The sequence below is a fragment of the Nesoenas mayeri genome, assembly GCF_963082525.1.
Source record: "Nesoenas mayeri genome assembly, chromosome: 3".
Lineage (NCBI taxonomy): Eukaryota > Metazoa > Chordata > Aves > Columbiformes > Columbidae > Nesoenas > Nesoenas mayeri.
Window position 1 is genome coordinate 55,399,754 of NC_137544.1, and position 20,698 is coordinate 55,420,451.

The window sequence follows — 20,698 nt, forward strand, 5'->3', positions numbered from 1 at the left end:
CCTGCGATGCTGGTTGGAGAAGAATGCTCTTCCTGAAAGCACCAGGGAAGGAATGTCTGAGGCCGATGCTACTTTTAACTCAACACAACAGAACGGCAGTGTGTCAGTAAAACCATGTGAGTAACCTTCAGTGCTAGAGGTACCGTACCCCAGCTTTCAGAGTCAGGTATGCAAAGCTGAATTTTTGAACCCGAAAAAACAGAGCGATTACTTTAAATGCAAGCTGTAAAGCAGCATGCAATTAACTTGTCTGTTCCATATGAATATATTACATATTATAATTGCTTTAATTTGCCACGTTAATTGATGTGTGACAGTAGACCTACTATGTAAAAATGAGTAAGAATAACATCAAAGTAATGTGCTAATTTACTGAAAGTATTAGGGTATGTTTCTGCTATGTAATGGTAAGTACAAATAGCCTTTAGTACCTGGGGTACATGCTTCAGCAGCAGTGAAAATCCTGGTTTGCACAGAAGCTTTAAATGGTGTTTATAACTATGTATAACGTGCATTTATCACTTCTCTCTTTCCTCAACTGTGTATTTGATCTGGAAAGTCTTGGCATCAGCTTTTCTTATTTAAGTTAGCCTGATTTTAAATGTACATAATCCTGGTTTCAGGGAGTTGGAGAGAAAAGGGGAGGAAAAGATGATGCGCAATCTTTTGCTGTTTTATGTTTAATTTCCATGTATGGTAAGAATTGTTACCTAACTGTTAGATTATAATGATTTTCTGGGGAAAAAATAATATTGTAGTTTATATTTTTAATATCTATTTTCACTGTAATAGTGTTTTTATGGAAAGAAGCTGAGAAAAATCTCAAAAGGGTTGTCCAAATGTTACAGAGGTTCTGATACTCCTCGCTACAAGATCGTCTTCCAAGCTGTGCAGTGACTTGCTCTATCTTCTTGCAGTTTAATTTAAATAGAGCAAGGGGGCAGTATGTGAGAATGTGCAGTGTCATGTCTTAATATTGTGCAGACTAGTCATTTAGTATTTACAGAAAATATTTTAAAAATCCTGAAGTAAAATGAGAGAGTAACTCACTAAGAATATTTTTATAAATAATTTTACAAGGTCTTGTATTGTTTTCTTTGATCTTCTGTTTTTCCCCTCACACCATATTTGATCCAGGAAGACCTGTGTCAGCTTTTTGTATCCTTAGCCTGCGTTAAAATGCATGTGATTCTGGGGTTCAGGACAAGGTATGGCAGTGGGATGCTTTATCCAGTGTCCACTGAGCTCAGCAAAATACCTTAGTTGAAGCAAATATAACTTTTTTATAATCTCCTCATGTATCTGAGCAAATGCTTTTTCTTTTACAGTCTTTCTTCTGCAAAACATTTTGGAAGAAACTTCTGGTTTGCTCTGTTAGACAGTAGAAATGTGTGCATAGAGCCGGTTATTAAGGCAGAACTTCTTATAAAGGTTTCAAGCTCTAGTGTCCTTTGTTTTTGTGAAACTTGTAGACGTTTTTAATACCTCTGTCAAACCTAGTGATATCTGGACAATCAATTCAAAGTTACAGGGTTAGTTGGGGACACTCAGAAAATTCATCATTACATAAACTGAAGAAATCAGGCTAAAAATAGCGATGTATTGTTACAGAAGTCAGCCTCCAGTGCATGGTAGGATCAAGCAGAGCCTTGATTATGCATAAAAATCTGCCGGTATGAAACCTATTTTGTGACTACTTCATGGTGAATAATTCTAAGAGTAACTGGGAAAACCAGGATGACTGCTAGTGGAAAAAGAAAAGATTTGTGCCACCTTAATTTTTATACCTTTTCAAAACCGGACTGTTATGGTATTCAAGCTCATCAGTGTAATTCTTTATGCCAGGTTGTCTTTCTTAAATAAACAAGCCATAAGCAAACAGTTGCAGATGTTCAAATTATTTACGTGAACTATACGTGAGCAATACAATTTTTTTTTTTCTTAAATTAGTGTAAACTAATCAGAGTGCAGGCCATAAACTTCTTGTCAGTAACTGGCCATTTTTTTCTGTGTAATGTGTGTGCAGCTCTATTAATATACACTGCAGTGTGTATTGTGGGAGATCAAAACCCATCCCATTCAGACATTGTACTTAAGTGTCCCAAGTCTGTTCTGTTTTCCATGTGTTATGTGTATGAGTTTGAGTGAGAAATATTTTCCTAGGGTAAAAATTCACAACTTGGAAGTGATTAAAAAAGCAAACTTGCATTTTGTCTCTATCAGAATAGTGCAGTGATAAAACAAATTTGCCCGATCCTGAGATGAATGAGCAACATGAATGTAAGATTTTCTCAGATATTCTAAGCATTGATATCACAAAGACAATGAATTAAACTCTATTAGATCATTTTTATTCAAATCAATTGCCGTGGAGCATATTGCCCTGAGAAACAGCAAACCATCCAGGCTGTCTTCTACCCTCCAACTCACAGAAGGACCCAAACTGAATTTTATTCCAAAGGTTTTATTTCAAAGGTGATGTGTGTGTATATCTATATCTATATCTATATCTATATCTATATCTATATCTATATCTATAATCTTGTATTCATTGTTGTAACAGTCAGTCTTACTGACTCTGACCTCTTACTTCTAGACTTAATAAAATAAGATGGTGTATTAGATCCCACTCACACAGTTTATTCCAATGACATGAACTCTGTGGGCTGAGCTTCAGGCAATAACCCACAGTGCGATACCCAGAACTTGCACGATGCTTCTGTCCCAGTCCTAGTCTGCTTATTCTTCTCCTCTGACAGGAGGTTGAGCGATTTCTTCCCTATGCCAGCAAGCTAGAATATGCATTTAAAATGCTTGAGGCAATGCAAATACTGTAGAAATGTGTAGTTACTTTGTCTGCTGTATGTAATCTATGCATTGTGCTTGGAATGATGATGGACAGTGAACTGGTACATAAGGACAGAGACACCTTTTCCTTGAGCTAAAATAAGGTGTTAGTCACTGCCATTGTTGTGCAAGTTCAGCTAAGAGATAAGTAGGTCTTCCACCACTTCAATGGCCAGGGCTGCATATCTTCTATTGCAATTTGGCAAATCCAAAAGAAGTCAGGTAGGTGGTACTATTTTAGGCCTGCAGTTTTCCTCCTATTTTTTTTCCCAATTTTGTTACCTAAGCAGTGCCAGAGGAGTAACTGAGAGCAGGGCCCCGTTCTGTGCTGTGTTAAAGAACCCTTGTGCCAGTGAGGTCTTTGAGATTTTAACCAATGTAACCTTGGGCTTTCCTGTCTTTTGCCTGGGTAATGATATAGATATAATAGGTAGTAACTGCAGTACGCCATCAAAATGTATCCTCTAAGCAGGAAACTCTGTTTTAAGGAAAATCTGTGTCTTATAAAATACACTGTTTTGGGAAAAAAAAAAAAAAATCAGATGCAAAGTTCACATTTAGCTGGAAGTACAGCAGCAAAGAGCGGAGGAGACGAGACGGTGACTGTCCCAGTACTGACACTGAGTGGTAGAAAGCATGTGCTATGTAATGGTAGTGCTGAGAGATGGCCACGTGACTGTATTGGAGTTGCATTTAGTCCTGAAAATGACACATATGATTTTGAAATGGACCTTTAAGCAGCTGTTAGAGTAAAAAAAATAGGCTTCTGACAAATACCTTTTTTAAAAGTAACATTTTTAAAATTTGTAACGTAACTACAAAAATATTCTTGCACCACTTGCTATTTTGGCACACTCTCCTACCATGGCTAGTACATGTGTATGTATATACTTTGTGCTTTTATTTATCTAGGTATCTGTCTATCTTCAGGCTTTTGCCTTGTAGAATCTGACATTTAATGGTGTTACAGTACTGTAGGCCTTTCCCTAAGCTTTCCGATCTTTCAGAGCTCATTACTGATGGAAAGAGGGAGTAGGAAGCTAGCTCTCATTCAGGTGAGAAGCAAACCTCTAGAAGGGTTACCTCAAGTTACCTCAGGTAAGGGCATGAGTTTCTGGTAAATGTAGCAGGTTTTGGTTTTGGGGGGGTTAGGTGAGGAAACCTGACTGCTGGCAATGTGGAAACAGCAGATGAAGTTCGTAGGCTTTTCTGTTTCCCGTGGATCTAAAGGCTTTGGTTAACCTCAAATTTCAAAACAGGTTGTTTTGTTTTAGTACTGTCCTTGAGAAAACTGCTTTCCAGAGGCAGAGCCCGGCACTTGCGCTTTACGAGGAATTACTCGGCTTTTTTTTTTGGTCTCAAAGGCAGCTCCCTTTCCCCAGGACAGGGCTTGCCGGCACCGCAGCGGGTGCGTGTGTGCTGGGACCCATGAAGCGGCTCGGGAAAAGCGCGCCCTCCTCCCCACGCCCCCGGAGCGCTGCGCGCAGCCCGAGCCTGCCGCCCTCCGCCCCGGGGCGACCGCGATCCGCCGGGGCCGAGCGGGAGGCGGGATCGCCGGGGCGGGGCGGAGCGGAGCGGCGGTCTGGGGCGGGGGGGAGCGGCAAGGCCGAGTGGGGAACGCTGCAGCCGGCGCTGCCGCAGCCACCTCCTGCCGCCGCCCGGCAGCGGGGCCGGGGCGCAGCGCCGCGGGGCTGCCATGCCTCCCGCCCGCCCGCCCTGCAGGTGCGCGCCGCGGGGGGGTGCGTACGGGACGCGTTGTTTTCCTGTTTACGCTGTGCCGAGGGAAGGCGGGCGGTGGGTGGGCGGGCGCGTCTGCTCGGCCACGGCCTTGTTCCCTGGCGGGGGGCGGCGCGGCGGGGCCGGGAGCTGAGCCCTGGCGCGGCGGGGGCAGCGCGGGCGCTGTGTTACGAGGGAGCTGTGTGCCTGCTCGCCTGTTTGCAGAGCCAGCCCGGCATCGCAGCGCGGGAGGTGAGGGCGGCCCCGCGCTCGTCCCCTGTGTCCGCGGGTGCGTGTGCAGGCGCGGAGCGGCCACGATGACCTGCCCGCCGGCGGCGGCTCTGCGGAGGCCCGGCCGCCGGCCCGGTGCCGCTGCCTGCGGTGCTGCTGCTGCGAGTCCCGGCTTTCGCCTTTGCTGCCGCCCTTAACCAACCGATACAGCTGAGTGGATTGCTTTGTTGGCTTTCACGGCTTCAAACCTCATTTACTTCCTCCCTCCCCAGATCTTGGATGATTTACTGGAATGTTCCAGGCTCTCTTTCTATAAATTTATAGTCTCGGGTTGTCGTGATGAAGAAGTGCTGCTGGGTGCCAAAGATGTGTTAGTAAATAATTTTTGTCTCTTAATCTGTGCAACGGACTTTTCCTCTGTGTACCTCATCATACACTACTTCAGAGTTGATTTTTGGCTGGAGGGCCTTACCTGTGTGTTGGTGATGTGTGTGCAGTATTACAGTGCTGGAGGATGCAGTTACTGTCCTCTAGGTGATGAAATAAGATGATGAACGCTTAGACTCAATAACAGGCTTTTACCGTGTGTTTACTTTACATGCCACAATTATCGTTCTCTCATTAGGCAGTCATACATTTCTTGTATTAATGCATAATGATGGACTTTCAAGATAGGTAGGTGCCCATTAATCGATTATGGTTTGCCTCAAATACTGTGACCCATATTAGGCCTGTGTTTGGATTATACTTAAAATGCATGTTGATGAACTCTCCTAGCATATTGTATCAGCAAGTGCTTACATAGTGTGGAAATAATGCTTTGCTAATATCGTTCTTTTGGATGTGTATGTATACACACACAGACTCCAGAAAATTAATGGAGAAGGCAATAGAAACTGACAGGAAAAGTATATCTGCATGTATATTTTATGAATTAAAAATACTTTATCAGGAATATATGTCTTTAAATGTAAGTCATGGTTAAAAATGCAAAAGTCCTAGTGCATTTAATTTTAGGCTGCTTCCTGTTTCATCCTTTTACCTGAAAAATGTCCATAAATATGCACAAAATATTTTAAGAATCTAAGCATGGATGTTAGTCCTGTGAAGAGCTGTACTGAAGCTGATGGGACTGTTTATAGGCAAAGTGCTCGCCACCTTTTTTAATAACAAATCAAAATCATAGGCTTGGGAGGGAATTCTTCGGTTGAAGTCAGCACCTTTTTTTCTCTTTATGTATTGTGTTATGAAAAAGAAACACTTTGAGAAAACCTGGCTTGTCACAGTGGGTTGTGAGGCACGGTCTCTGAGTTTCACTCCTGCCTTTGCCCAGCGTCCTGTTCTCACTGCACCAGCAACCACACTCCCATTTGGATTCGTCACATCTGCTGCCAGAATTATAAGTGATTCCCTTGGGAGTGACTTAGAATTGATTGGAACAGTCCTTGTCTTGCTGCATAGGAATACATCTTTGTTGATTGTGCATTCAGGATTTTAAAAGAGTAAAATTTAAAAGAGTAAATATTTGGCTATCTTATGGTTCTGACTTCAGTGGTCAGCTTGCAAATCCCTTAAGGTGTTAGGGAATAAGTCCTTCTATTCAAATAGAGGTAAATTCATTGGAGAGTGATTTGGGTAGGAGAAAACATTTATTCAAAAAGGTTATTAACAAAATTGTGAGAACCCTACAGATGGGTACTACAGCTAGGGAAGGTCCCTGTAGTTACCCATCTGTGTGAGTGTTTCGAAGGTGGAAAATTAGTGTGAGCCATTGGAGTAGGATCTGACACAAGAAATTGCTGCTCCAGGCGGCTGGACGTGTTCACAAACAATAATTATGATGGAATTGAGGGATTAATGGACTCAGTTTCACTTTGCTGTCCAGTAGGCATTGAAGGAAAACTTGAACTTAACCAATGTAAAGAAAAAATGGTAAAACTCCCTGTCTGGCACCGGGTTTGTGCCCTCTGTGTCTTGACAGGTGCCCAATGCAGCAGCAGACAGTTGTGGTCTTCAGCTCTACTGGTGAGGTAAATCTAGTGTCATCATCCAAGAAGCAGCAGACTGACACATCTCTCCCTCCTTGTGATCAATAAGCCAAAAAAGTCTAAGGTTTTATGGGCACAGGTTTTGTTCTAGTGAGATATCCACTCGCTGATGTAGTTATTGATGGTGGGGATGGCTGCCTGCCATGGAGTTGGTGGTTTATCACTTCCTGCTGTGAGGGAGCTAGGTCTCGGGATCTGTGCCCTCGTGAAGGAAAATGCATGAGTTACGCTGCTACTGCTGCGCCTTTGTCCTGGGGCTTAGGATAACTTTGCCAAAGAGAGGAAGCGTAATGATACAGTTGAGTGAAGTCAGCATTAAGAGCACTTACCCTGGTGGCCCGCTTTGACCAGGAGGAAAAGCAGGGTAGGAGAAACAAGTGCTCAGATTTTTTATGTATGTATGTATGTATTTATTTATTTATTTATTTTTAATCTGACTGGTTTCCTTATTCTCTTGTCATTTTCTTCTAGGATCGATTCACAAAACAGTGAGGCAGTGACAAAATTCACTACAAGGTATTCCATTCCATTCCATTCCATTCCATTCCATTCCATTCCATTCCCCCTGCAAACATCATGTTTCAAATTGACACATTAAATGTATACATGACAGTACTCTTTCTTCCCCTTTTCTTTGCAAACCCTTCTGATTGCAGGCAGAAAGCTATACTTCATTCTTGATCAAAATGTCAGGCAGGCGTGAGCAGCTGTGCGGCTGCTGAAAGGTGTGTGTTCAGTTTTGGGGTGGGCAGCGCACTGCAGTGGGGCAGGGGCTGTGGTTGTGTATCTGCAGTGTTTCCTCTGCTTGCTTGCAAGGGCAGGTGGGCTTTTCAGGGTCTGCTGGTACTTCCCGGTTGCAATGCAGAAGGTACTATTATGTGTCAAGAAGGATGAGTTAATCCAGTGCTTTGCTCTCACACTTCTGCTGCTCCCAGTGTCTGTCCAAGCTTTGAGAAATAGTACCAGTATTTCAGCTTGGTACTGTGTGGCATCCTAGGGACATGCCTGTACTCATTTGAGATTTAGTGACATGTCATGGAACCAAAGTTTATCCTTTAAGACTTCTGGCTTAGACTTGGAGCTCTCAATGGGTAGAGTACTTATCATAATCTTAATAAGCCTTTCGGATTCTTATAGATCTTGTTTCTAAGGTGCAAGGTGTGCTTTCAGTTGCATACCTCAGACTCCATATGTTGTGTGGTCCTGTCATCTTTTCAGCTAAATGAAGCTGTTCCCTGTTCTCAGTTACTCTGTCCCCTGTAATACTAATTGTAATTAAGCATTAGGCCTCTTTGCATGGTACGTGTAGATCTCACTGAGGTGCCACTTTTTTTCTCGTTGCCTTTGTTATGGCTACTGTGTATGTTTTACAGGATTTTTTTCCAACATGTTTTTTGAAATGCAGGCTCTATTACTACCCGTCATATAAGTAATGGTAATATCAACCTAGTTTACAGAAACAGAAGACATCCAGCCTGAGCAGAGATGTTTATACAGGCAAGATTTGCATTTACCTTTTGGTTACAGAGTCAAATCAGGATTGTTTATGTTTCACTCCGTGTTCACTTAGTAGGATTTAAAAGCCTTTTATTAGTAGCTACCAATTTCTAGAAAGTAATTTTTTTTACAGTAGTCTTACCCATTAGTGACTGGATTTGGGATCTTCCCATAATGATTCCTTAAATACCCGAGAGTCATTTCCCCACAGTCTAAGGCACCTAGGGCAGACAAAGAGCTGTCCCAGTGCACCAGTTAGAGGAAATCACAGCTTTGTTTTACAGATGTTCACAGGGAGAGCTCCTGCTTCCTTCAACTCAGCCTTATTTTAAGAAAAGGTAATTTATTCCCTGATTCATTTTTCAAGTAAATTTAACTTTTTCTAACAGTGCTCGCTCTATCTGCTGCTACTCCTGTTTATTTTTTGTTTTTTTCCTACTTTCTGTCCCACATGCCATCTGTCCTATATTCTGGTTTGTTTTCTTTTTAAATACTCTAAGCTAATGCAGCAGATAGAAAAGAAGCATGAATATTTATGAACTGTCACAACCACCTTTATTCTGAGGGAAAGAGGTGTGGAGGGCTTCCTGCCAGGTCAGGTGATGCTGTGATTGCAGACACTGATTGAGATCTGCCTCCGTACAATTCCACATCGTCAGTGGCTCAGCAGTGTTTACCTGCTGTGTCAGTAGTCACTGTACACAAATAAGGTAGTAGGTACCCCTATTCTGTTGTTGTAGTTAACTGTCTCATGGTTAAGTAATGCCCCAGTGTGATGGCAAGGGCCTTATTTCACCATCAACTTAAGAGGTAGCATTTCTATAATGCTTTTTTGGTAGCTGTATGAATGCCAAAGACCTGGGCACTTCTGATAAAGCTGGTTATAATTCTGTATGCAGGTTTTGGTAGCTGTAACAAGCTTGGCGAAGCTTTGTAGGCCAGAGAGTGGCTTGAGGTTTTTTCTTTTTGTACAGGCTTTGGCTGGGATAGAGTTAATTTTCTTCCTAGTAGCTGGTATATCACTGTGCTTTGGATTTAAGGTGAAAATAATGTTGATAATATAGGGTTGTTTTGGTTACTGCTGAGCAGTGCTTACACAGAGTTGAGGCCTTTTCTGCTTCTCATACCAGCTCACCAGCAAGTAGGCTGGGTGTGCACAAGAAGCTTGGAGGGGACACAGCAGGGACAGCCGACTCTAACTGACCACTGGGATGTTTCATACCATGTGACATTATACTCAGTGTATAAGCTTGGGGGAAAGCTGGCCAAGGGTCACTGTTTGGAGACGGGCTGAGGGTTGGTTAGCGCATGGTGAACAATTGCATTGTGCATCACTTGTATATTATTTATGTTTGGGTTTTTTTTTCTCTTTCTGTCCTATTAGACTGCCTTTATCTCAATCCATGAGTTTTACCCTTTCTTTCAATTTGCTCCCCCATCCTACTGGGGTAGAGTGAGCAAATGTCTGTGTGGTATTTAGCTACTCGGTGAAACCATACCACATTCATACTTTCTCACAAAGATTCAGATAATTCAGAGAAGCATTGAAGAGTATAAAAAAGTAATTTTACACATTAAGTTTATTTATATGATATTTAGAATATGTATTAAAAAGAAATTATTCACTTGTTATATATAAGTAATGTCTGACTTTTTGTACTCCCTTTTTTTGCATCCTGATTGTCGATCAGTCCTTTTACAGTGAAGCTGCTGAAAACTGATGGCTAAAGGTAGCAGTTGTGATAACCCGTGACATAAAATCCAGGCAGTTCCATCTATTCTAACTCCAAAAGCTTCTGAAATGCAGGTGTTGTCCAGTAGATGCGTAGTGCGAGTGGTGACATCCTGGTGACAATAGGTGGAGACCTAAGGAGATAAAACTTTGACTCCTACTTTGTTATGGAACAGTGTGCTGAAATGTGTTCAGGTGTGTGATGAAAGATTGACTTGGTGTTTTGTAAGCCAGTCACTTGTGTAGATAGGGGGCAAATGATTGACAGCTGTGCAACAGCTGATGAACATGAAAGCTACGCAGATGTGCGGGGTCAAGTAGTAAGCAGTCTGAGTAGTCATCAAAGCAATTAGGAGATGAATTGAGAACCACAAAGCAGTGACAAGGGTGGCTTTCTGCCAGTGCAGTGAGTTCTTCTCCAGGCCTTGTGCTTTATGGATCAGCTGAAGAAACTGAAGAAATGTCATTTGATTTACAAGTAATTTTTTTGTTTGTTGTTGTGGGTTTTTTTGGCGTGTGTTTTTTGTTTGTGTTTTGTGGTTTTTGGGTTTTTTTAAGTGTGTGATGCTGAGCTGTGTTGGTTAGGTGGTTAGGTGTGAGTAGGTGGTAGGAGGTGGCTGTCATCATCACATCACTGTATGGAGGCTAGACAGGAACTTGCAGTGATATCTACATTTTGTATTTTGCTACAGCCATGCTTACAGGATGGAAGGTAAAATCTCCTGTGTTGGGCTAGTACCAATGTAATTGCTAATTGGGGCACATTTGTTTCCTTATATACAAGAATTCTGGACTCCCTGAAATTGAGCCCTACTGCTAACTGATCACTCAGTGGATACATTTTTAAGTGGGTTATTTGTTTTGAAAATTGGGTTGCCCTTTGTAATGCATAATTTCTGTTAGTACCAGTAACACATTGTTTGTCATGAAAAGAGATTAAGGAGCTGGAGATTTGTCTTCTTGTCTCCTGCTCTGTTGACACTGGGCACTTGATGCTATTGTGTAAGTAGTAAGTTCCAGTGTTTTGTCAACTCCTTTCCTGAGCCCTGCTCTGGTAGTTCCCAGTCCCAGGCTGAGCCTGGCAGGTAACAGGCAGGTTTTACTGGAGGGGGAACTAGAGACAGATCTTGAAACTAAAGTGGTACAGCAAGTATAATAAATCCAGAGTCTTCTACAGGCAGGGTGGGAAGAGCAAGTAACGCGAACCCCAGGAAGCGGCCAGATCTTATGCAGTGGCACGTGTTGGTGCGTTCTCCTGAGCTATGGAAAAAACACTGCACCCAGGAGGCTGGTTCCTAGCCCTTCTCCTCAACTCTGAGCACCCTTTGGATTAAGCTCATGAGAAGAGCAAGGAAGGTGCTTTCCCTTCCTTGTTTTCCTCTTGGGAAGGAAATGCAGACCCAGACCTGGCAGAGCAGGGACACGCTGCCTGGGGTGAGCCAGGACTGCAGAGCGCTGTGGGCAACCTGTGCCAGTGCCAGCAGAAAGCTGAGGAGGTTCACAGAGGGAAAGGTGGCGAAGCTGAAGGCGTCACTTGTAGTACCAAACCTGATTTTAAACTACTTCTGAGGAAATGTGTATTTCTTTGTACTTGATAACTGCAGTGTGTTCATTTTGTCATGTGCACCTTTGTAGGATTTGGCATGTAAGGGCTTCAAGTTAGAAAGTGTGTTTCTTGGACGAAATTATTGTAATGCCTGAGTAAGTAGTAACAGGCCTTGAAAAGCCTCTCTTCTGGCTGGTTGTTTTGTTTGATTGGTTGGTTTTAGTATCTAGAAACTTTGTAAACAATCAGACTTCCATGGATGTGACTGGCTGAAATCAGGACTTCAGTACTGAGTACAATTTTCAACTTTTACCTGCTATGCAGTCAGCATTGTATTGCATTTAAAATAAAAGTTTTTCCTGGTACTGTGTTTTGTAACTGTAGTTCAAGTTCTGTATTCATCTTCATCCCATATACAATTTGTTGTGAATTCTGTGATGAAAGAGCTGTAGATGGTTATTTTCTAACTGAAAGGGTCTGGGATGACAGCATACTGTATTATAAATTGGAATTTACTTTATCTGGCCTTGAAACATATCTTTCTTCCTGCTTCTCTTCACTTTTTTTTTTTTCTTTTTACTTCACAAGTCCAGCAAGCTGATAGCTCAGAAAAGCAATTTTGACCTGTGGTAACTACTACCAGGTATTGCCTGTTCATTAGGTTAGCCCAGCCGTATGTTTGGGATTGGAAGTGTGCATTTTAATCCTAGGTTTTGTAATAGTTAGTGATAACATCAGTCTAGCTCTGGGGTAATACACTTCTCACAGTTAATGTGTCAGTCCTTTTAAATTACAAATCACTAAGGCACTCAGATGGTGTAGATGTAAGATGATTTTCCTGGATTTTTTTAAGGTGTAGGTCTCTACTCAATTTGGACAGGTTTTCAGAGCAACTGTGAAAATATCTCAATTGCTCTACCAAATCTTAAGTTTTAACACCAAAACTGGATGCACTACAGCCCCTTAAAAAAAGAGGCTTTAATATGGACCAAAAAGAGTTCCAGACTTGTTATACATTAACTGTTTGGGCTGGCTTCAACCTGAGGAAGGGCAAGCAAGTACTTTGATGTAGCTATAACAAGTGAAGGCAAGGTTTCGTTTGGAACCTGTTGGGCAATGTGAAACACTCACCACTACCAGCTACACCAGGCATAACTTGTGCTGAATGGAAAGTTAGCAGCTCTGATTTTTGGGCCCTGATTCTGCAAATGTGTGCTTATATATCACACGCATAACTCATGTAAGTGAGTCATCCCTCTGAATGCACTTGGTACCTGAGTAGAGAGCTCAGCGATGTTGCGGTACCTGGTGACGTGGTTGAGATGGCTTGCATGAAAATGCAGCACTGGGGGAATTGAAGCTATTTGTAAAATTAGGTCAATTTTTTAGAGTTTTTCTTTTTTCTCTCCCCAAGGGGAAAAAAAAAAAAAAATCTATCTTCAGCAATGCTGAGTTACTTTGTGAATCCTGTCCATGTAAGATGTTCGAATTTTAGTTTCAAAATCAGCCTGTTTTGTTCAACAAGAGCACCTTGATTCAATAATAATGTTTAAAACACTTGAATAATCTGAAAGTATATACTGCTATTGTTTTGCCAGAAAATTTCTACACTTCTGTTTTTCATGCAATAGTACTCAACCTTAATTCCAGTGTATTTTTAACTTTTGTTTTGTTAATTAAGCCCTGAACCATCTTTACCATCTGACACATCCAGAGTTAAGCAAATAAAGTCCAGATTAGATACGCCGAAAAAAGAAGAGCATGTGGCTGGTTTGTGTGAACCATTCAGTGGTTCTGTCTTTTCCACGTATGTAGAAATAGGTTGCTAAGTTTGTTTATTTACCTGAATAATTTAGACCACCCACTTAGCTTTGCACAAATTGTTAGAACACAGAAATATATAGAAAACTTATTTTCTTTTATTTCTGGAAAGAAGCAAGCATCTATTCAAAGAGACTCTCTAATTAGGTAGGTAAATGTAACTGTGCTATGGTATGTAGCAAGGGGAATTCAGTTTGAGAGGGGAGGTTTTGCTTTGTATATAGTGCAAGGCGACTCTCAGTACAAGGCCAGAAACTGTGTGTTGTGTTGTACAGGAATCCGGAGATGAAGGAAGGAAAAATGGTAAGATAACGAAGCTTTTAAGGATGTTTCAGAAGAGCAAGAAAATGAAATAGTTCTCGGTTACACAATACCTAAAGGAATTTTGCAGGAAGGAAGGAAATAATTAGAAACATTGTTGCTTTTAAAACAGTTTTCAGACTATGCATTGGGTGCAGGGTTGTGGTTGTAATTCTAATGCACCTGGTGCTGCTGGCATCTGAGCACCTGTGAAGCTGGGTGTGCTGGTATAATACAATGTCACACTCAACAGGCTGTAGTGCAATAAATGTTGCAGGTTGAGGAATTGAAAAATAAATGTTTCCAATGTTAGTTTTGTACATTACAAGTGTATAGGATTTTCTATTACAATTAAGCTGTTCCATGTGTTACTTAATGTACGGTGTCTGCAATGTGACACAGTTAAGGTTGCTATAGAAACCTGGCTTTTTGTTTCTGTTAAGGGTGTTTCAGATAGGAAAACATTTGCATTGTATTACTGTGAGACTCCTTTCTCCCCCGCTCCTCAGCTCCTTTGCTTCTCAGTTGGGAAGCAGGTGACAGAGAAAAAACCACAGCCTGGGATTTGCATGAGTTAGGGCTGATTGAAAAAAGGGATGTCGAGCTGAAACTTAAAAATTATAATTTTCCCTTCAAGTAGCTTTTGTGTCTTGAGCTGCTTTTTGAAGTGAGGAAATATTTAAATGTTAATCTTTCATTGGTGTAGTGTCAGTGGGCTGTAAATTCGAGGGTCTTTTTCTAAAACCTTGAAAATGTTGGGTGCTTTCTAAAGAAAATATCCCAGCAGTTTTCACAGCCTCATTCTGACTATTGTTGGAAATTTACTTGGCCTAAAAAACAGTGACCGTTTCTAATACTTCCCTTTAAATTGATGGTTTTATTAATATTTTAGCACTTATTTATTGTCTGGCCTTAATCGGTAAAGCATTGAGAACATGTTAAACAAGTGTCATTGAGTATAATGGGAATACTTGCAGATATAAAGCTAGTTTTATGCTTAAATGTTTTGGGACCTAAACTAATTGTAAGTAGAAGGTGATTTATGGTACCTGTGATTTACAGTACAGGTATTTGTGCAAAGCATTAAGCCACATCTTTGTGCTTTAAGTGACTCTTCGAACACTTGTCTCTTTCTGCTCTCCCTCTGCTTTATTTACTGTTGGAATAAAAGCCTTTTTTGGGTTGGTGAGGAAAGAACTGAGAAACAAGTGAGAGAGCAAGTTTGCTGTGGAGATGAGAATATGCATTTGTCTTTTGTCTGTTTCTCATCTCACGCAGGCGGCCGTAGGTCTGGGCAGCGCTCCCCTTGCCAAGTGTGCGGCTGCTGAGGGCCACCAAGTGAAGTGGCTGCTCAAGGAGCGACATTGATGGTTCTCTGCCCAAGCCTCTGCTGTGGGTCAGGTCTGCCTTCCGTGGCAGAAGTCAGGGCGTGCTTGCAGTTCAGCTGCGTGCAGCCAGGCCCGATGGAAGCGGGTGTGAGCTGGCATGGAAGCATGTAAAGAGAACTGCAGATACAGAGCTGCCTCTGCTGTAGTGCTGTAGGTAATCTGTGTGTTAATTTTGGGTGGAGGAGTGGTAACAAAGAGCTTCAGTAGGTGAAAGGGAGGAAAGTGAAGGGCAATAATACTTCAAACTGGCAGCAGCTTGCTGTGTGGATGTATTTTTACAGCTTGAGAGAGGTGAGTGAAAGCTCAGTTTCTTTGGCTTGGCGTTTCGGCTGGCCAGGGTCCCCTTGATCACCAAAGGATGTTTGCTATGTATGTGTCTGCAGTGATGCTGCTGTTTCCCCAGTGCAAATCCCACTCAAGCCCCGTGGAAGCTGATTCATAGAAGCAACTCTGATGTGTGGTACGGCCTGGGATATGTGACACTGTGGATCCAATGGCCCTTAACAGCTTTATGTATATGGGACATTGGACAGTTCTTCTGGTTGCTCACCTGGCTTGAGGGGGGCATTAGGCAGTTGGCCAGTTTTGTTTGCTACATGACTTGCTCTCATTATACATGCTGTGTGTAGGAGTGATGAGGGTGGAGTAATTTTCTCTTTACTGCTTCTGTCCCTTTGTGTGGTTCAGAGGGGCGAATCTAAGGAGAACTTGGTCCCATCCCTTAAAAACCTGGTAGAGAACCTGTAACTCAATGGCTCTTGGAGTGATGTGGTTATCTGTATGCATATGTTTTGACCTTGTCAAAACAGATGTGCAGGCTTTCTTTGAAATGTTTCTAAATGAATCATGATAGTTGCTATGAGCAAGGAACATGCTGGTGTCAACTACCAAATCAGCAAGGTAGTCCTAAGGGGGTTGTTTAAATGCTAGTTGATGTGTTGAATGTTCGTAAATTTTTATTTTTTAGAAAACTTGGTGTTTTAGTTGAATGCTGCTAAGCACATACATAAAAATCCTTTGTGTGTGTGGCTGCATGCTCCAGGGAGAGGTAAGAGAACAGTGACATCTGTCTTATCCTCTCTGGGTATGGTAAATTGCATCCTCCTCTTCTTCTGTGATGATGGAACTATAATGCTTTACATCAATTAAGATCTGACTCAGAAATGCAACAGAAACTGTGATAGAAATACCTTAGTATGTGGACTAAGCACAGACTTTGCTTCATTCAACAGATGTCCCAGGAAAGAAAGGCACAAAGGGTAAGCCATTTGCCTTGCAGATTAAAGATCTGTGGTTTTGTAGTAACTTTGCAGAATGACCACAAGATCCTTCTGGATCTCAGTCTCTCCCCCTATAAAATGAAAGCAATGTTCTTGATGAGGAATGTTTGAAAAGCTTAGTTTGTTAAAAGTAGCTAAAATTTACTGGAATCTTAATTAGCTGGAACCAGCACCCTGTGAATTCTTGGGTGTTTCTGTTGTTTGTATGTATGAGGTTTTCTTTATTTCAGTGGCTACAGAATTCATTCAGTTCATCCAAATTTAAAGTTTTTCTGCTGTCTGGTACCTTTTGTTACAGTATTTGGTAGGAAGAGACCAGTGTTTTCTGTTAACAGTCTGGATGCAGGATTTTGGCGTTTAGACTCAGTATACTGTGTGTACCTGTACAATGTGAGCTTGAAAGGCTGCAGAGTTTGGAAGGTTTGGGGTTGATGCTTAATTGAACCAGGGTGAGTTAACACAGTGGATACAAGAAAATAAGGTGTCACTTTTAAAACTTCTGCAGTAATGTTCTTGTTGATTTAAAAACAAAAATCTTCCCAAGTGGCTTGACTTCAAACACTACACTATTATGTTTGGCATGGCGTAGCACTCTACCTGGTAATAGCTTACACTGTGTTTTAAACTGGTTTCTGTCTAGCAACCACAGCCGAATTACACAGTAAAATACATTGTTCCTTACGGAAGATGCATCTGGTGATGTTCGGCTGCCAATGAGGAAAGATTAAATGTGGATGTTTTTCTTTCTTGACAGCTGTCACTGGTGATGTGAAACTTCTGGTAGCTCTTTTGCTTCCCCTTATTCTGTGTGCAACATGACAGTTCGAGTTAGTGGGTAAAAGTTTCCTCCCAAGCAAGGCAGAAATAATTTGTTTGTGGGGTCCACTGGAGCTGAATCGAGTTTTGTTGTTATGTTTCTGAATCAGAAATGTTTCTGTTACATTAATTCTTATTTATTTTATTTGAACTTTGTGCATGTGGACAGTCTGTTGCAGATCCAGTTTATGAGCTGAAGGTGATCTGAGTTTAGCCTGTTCTTACGGCAGTAGTAGAAAATGCAAATGCTGGGGCCATTAGTTTACTACATCTCTGTAGTGGTGATAATAACCTTCTAAACATTGCAGCCAGTTGCTCAAGAGTAAGGGTGTTTGTTTCCTTTGCTTACCTTATCTCTAGATCTTATCTTCGCTGTCCTTGAGAGTCCACAGGGTGCAATAGCCACATGGAATCTCTCCCTCTCCATTTGAAGATAAAGAAAGGGTGATACTGGCCTGTGTTTAATCTGAACAAGAAGTCCAGAAATCACTTCTGCATACAAATTTATTTTCAGTCTTTTAATGTTTGCATTTTAATTATTTGAGTACTTTAGGAGTGTTATAAGAAACATGACAGGCTTAATACTGTAAAGGTCAGTGGTGTTGTGTGCATAACTAAAGGGTTCTTCACCTAAGCAAGGGTTGAGTCATCAGCCTCAATTTCCCAGAGGTGGAGAAGCTCTCCTATGTTAGTTTAGCACCCTTGAGTTATGTATAATGGACTGGAACTTGTTTATAGAGTTTTTTAATGTTTTAGAAATTATGTTACACTTTATATGGTAATTATAATGTAACTATATAATTATGTTAAAATAATTATGTATTTATCTTAAGTTAGCTTTAGAATAAAGTATTTTTATTCATTCTTCTGAATGTGACAATGTAATTAGTCTGTGCTGAGTTTTATTGACTTGAGCTAGTGCTTTCCTGAAAACTTCCAATCTCACTTTTATGTAGGTTGTTATGCCTGAAGAAAAGACTAAAAAAGTTGTGGCTTGCTCTCCTTTGTGCTGGCTCTGCATTTCTGTTACTTTTCATCTTGAGATGCTGTAGTGTTTATTCTGAAACTTTTATCTTTACTATTACACCAAGTGAAATACAGTAGCAGAATATGAAAGCAGTAAAATACAACCTGATTAGTCCAGTCAGTGAGGCATTAATGAAATACTGCGAAGTTTACTATTTCTGATAGGCTCGTAATATGCTTTCACCTTTCTGGTTTAAAAAATGGGATGCCTGTTGAAATGAATGCTAGAGTTGATGTTAGCGCTTTGGCTTGTGAAGCTTAATCATATGCATCTATATGATGGAGTAGCAAATTATGATGCATCCCCCCTTCCATGCTAACCTATTTCTGTTGTCTTACACTTAAAGGTGTTATGTGTGACCCTGTGCCTCGTTGGTGTGTATTTCTATCTATTTGCATCTGCACAGTACCCTGGAAACTGCTTTGAGCTCACTGGAGGTGCAGATAGCAACCCCAAGGGTTCCATTTCACAACTAATACACTGAAAATGCTTCCCCTCTCTCTGTGATTTGTTCTACAATTTCTTATCCTGCCAGCATGATAGACATTTTTAATATTGCTCTTGAAGTATTACATACATAGCTTTCCTTTTTTTCAGACTGACTTGTTATGTAATCCTCATAATTTCTCATAGTGTACTTTTCTAGGGGTCAGAATTGGCAGATGTACTCAAAAGACTTGTAGGAAGACACTGCCGCAGAGTTGCAGATCTAAGCAGAGTGATTACTGATGTTTCATGTCCAAAAGTGACCAGTGGCAACATTTGAATGTTCAAATTGCAGCAGGTGATAGTAAGGAAGCCTGCAATGGTATGAGCAGATGAGTGCTGTGTTTGTCTGTAGCCTCAGGGGCAGAGGTAAAATAGAGAAGCAAAAATTAAAAAAACCCAATATTGTGTGAGATGCTTCCCTAGAGAGCAGGTGCAGACTACATGGTGTGTGTCTGGGCAGCATCCTGTTCCCTCAGCACTGTGGGGTCTCCCTGTTACATCCTTGACGTGACCATGTCCACTTGGGGACCATGTTCATCATGGGGAGTCTTCTGCCTTGATCTGCTGCGTCTTCCTAGCTGTGGAAAATCTGTGCTTAGGCCTCTCACTTCCGCTGCTTGCTTTTCACAGTGTGATTGTTGCCACCATTGCTTGCCTTGTGGGGGCCCCTGCTAAGGTACAGGATACTACCCTTGACTTGGTTTCCCTAAATTCAGTTCATTCCTTTTTTACATATTTCCTGATGGAACTGAGAGGGCCTTTTAAACCTATATCCTCAGAGGAGTTAGGCTTTCTATTTCCTCTTGTGAATCTGAGCTTTAATTTATATGCATATGTCTGCAGAGCCAAATAAAGGTGAGACTGTATTGTGAGTCTCCAAAGTTTGTCAGTTTAAATTTTACACAGAAAATAATAACTGGCTCTTTGTCAAATTAGTCGTTTGTGTTCTCATTGCTGCTGGTTATTTGGGCTGATTTGATTAAAGCTGGTGGTAGGATGACTGTACATGTTGCTCTTCTGCTCTCATTTGAATGTATGGGGGTACTTCATGTAGTTCAGTTCCCCATTTGCAAAGTAGGGATTTACAGCATTTTCCTACCTCATTGGTTAAGAGGTATTGACCCTACATGATTGTCAAAATATACAGAGAATTGCATTATCCTGAACATTTTTTTTCAATCTGCTTGTCTTTCCAGGACTTGCAGAGGGCTCAGATGGCCAGAGAGAAGCTATCGAGTCCATTGAATGTTCTAAAAATAATCAGACACTTCATTGGCTTCATTGCTAGTGCTGTTGGATGTGCTGTTGTTCATGTGCATGGTTTTGGAAAGTAATGCTCACAATCAGAGGATTGATTGTTGATCCTTTAGAGCCAGCAAACAGGATTTCTGGGTGCTTACCCTTGAGCACGACAAGCAGGTCTTTTGTTGGCTCATGAAAATGCAAACTACTTAAACTGCAAGTAGCGAGCAATATTATTCTTCAAGGAGGAGAGAGAAAAAGTAATTTTTAAAAGGTATAAAAGTTTATCAGAGTCTTTAGAGGACCTGAGGTGCTACGTTCACATGCTTACTTGCTTTTAATGGTCCCATCAAAAATACAGTCCTCTTCCCTTTTGTTTATCCTCACACTGAGAACATCTTCCTCTTCTGCTTTGAGTGTCCTGAGCTGGGTGGCTGCAGTCCTGCGGTGCCAGGTGGCAGGGTGGGCAGCACGAGTGCTCAGCAGCATTTCTGGAGGTCTTGGGATGGTGACGGCAGTTGCAGTGGTGTGGATACCCAGAGTCAGGAGTTCAGTTTGTTCCTGTGTTATTTTTTAAAAATTATTTGGGGCAGGGAGTTCCTTGCTGGAGCATTCCCACCTGTGTTACAGACTTCCAGTAGCCATCCCCATTAGCTCCCTGGCAGCAAGGTTAAACACTCAAAGCAAAAATATACTATTAGAAAAAACAGAACAAAGC

General features: G+C 41.5%; 1 protein-coding gene across 4 annotated transcripts in view; it reads left to right on the top strand.

Annotated features, from left to right (window-relative positions):
• The first annotated feature begins 4,551 nt into the window (after nucleotides 1-4,551).
• The window catches only part of NCOA7 (nuclear receptor coactivator 7), an 88,815-nt gene continuing 72,668 nt past the window's right edge, over nucleotides 4,552-20,698 (top strand). For 3 of the 4 annotated variants that reach the window (XM_080343070.1, XM_080343074.1, XM_080343072.1), the window contains exons 1-2: nucleotides 4,552-4,569; nucleotides 7,314-7,358. The gene's annotated coding sequence lies outside the window, so the exon portion shown is untranslated. The remainder of the gene's footprint in view (nucleotides 4,570-7,313; nucleotides 7,359-20,698) is intronic. The other variant, XM_080343071.1, reaches the window with a different exon arrangement.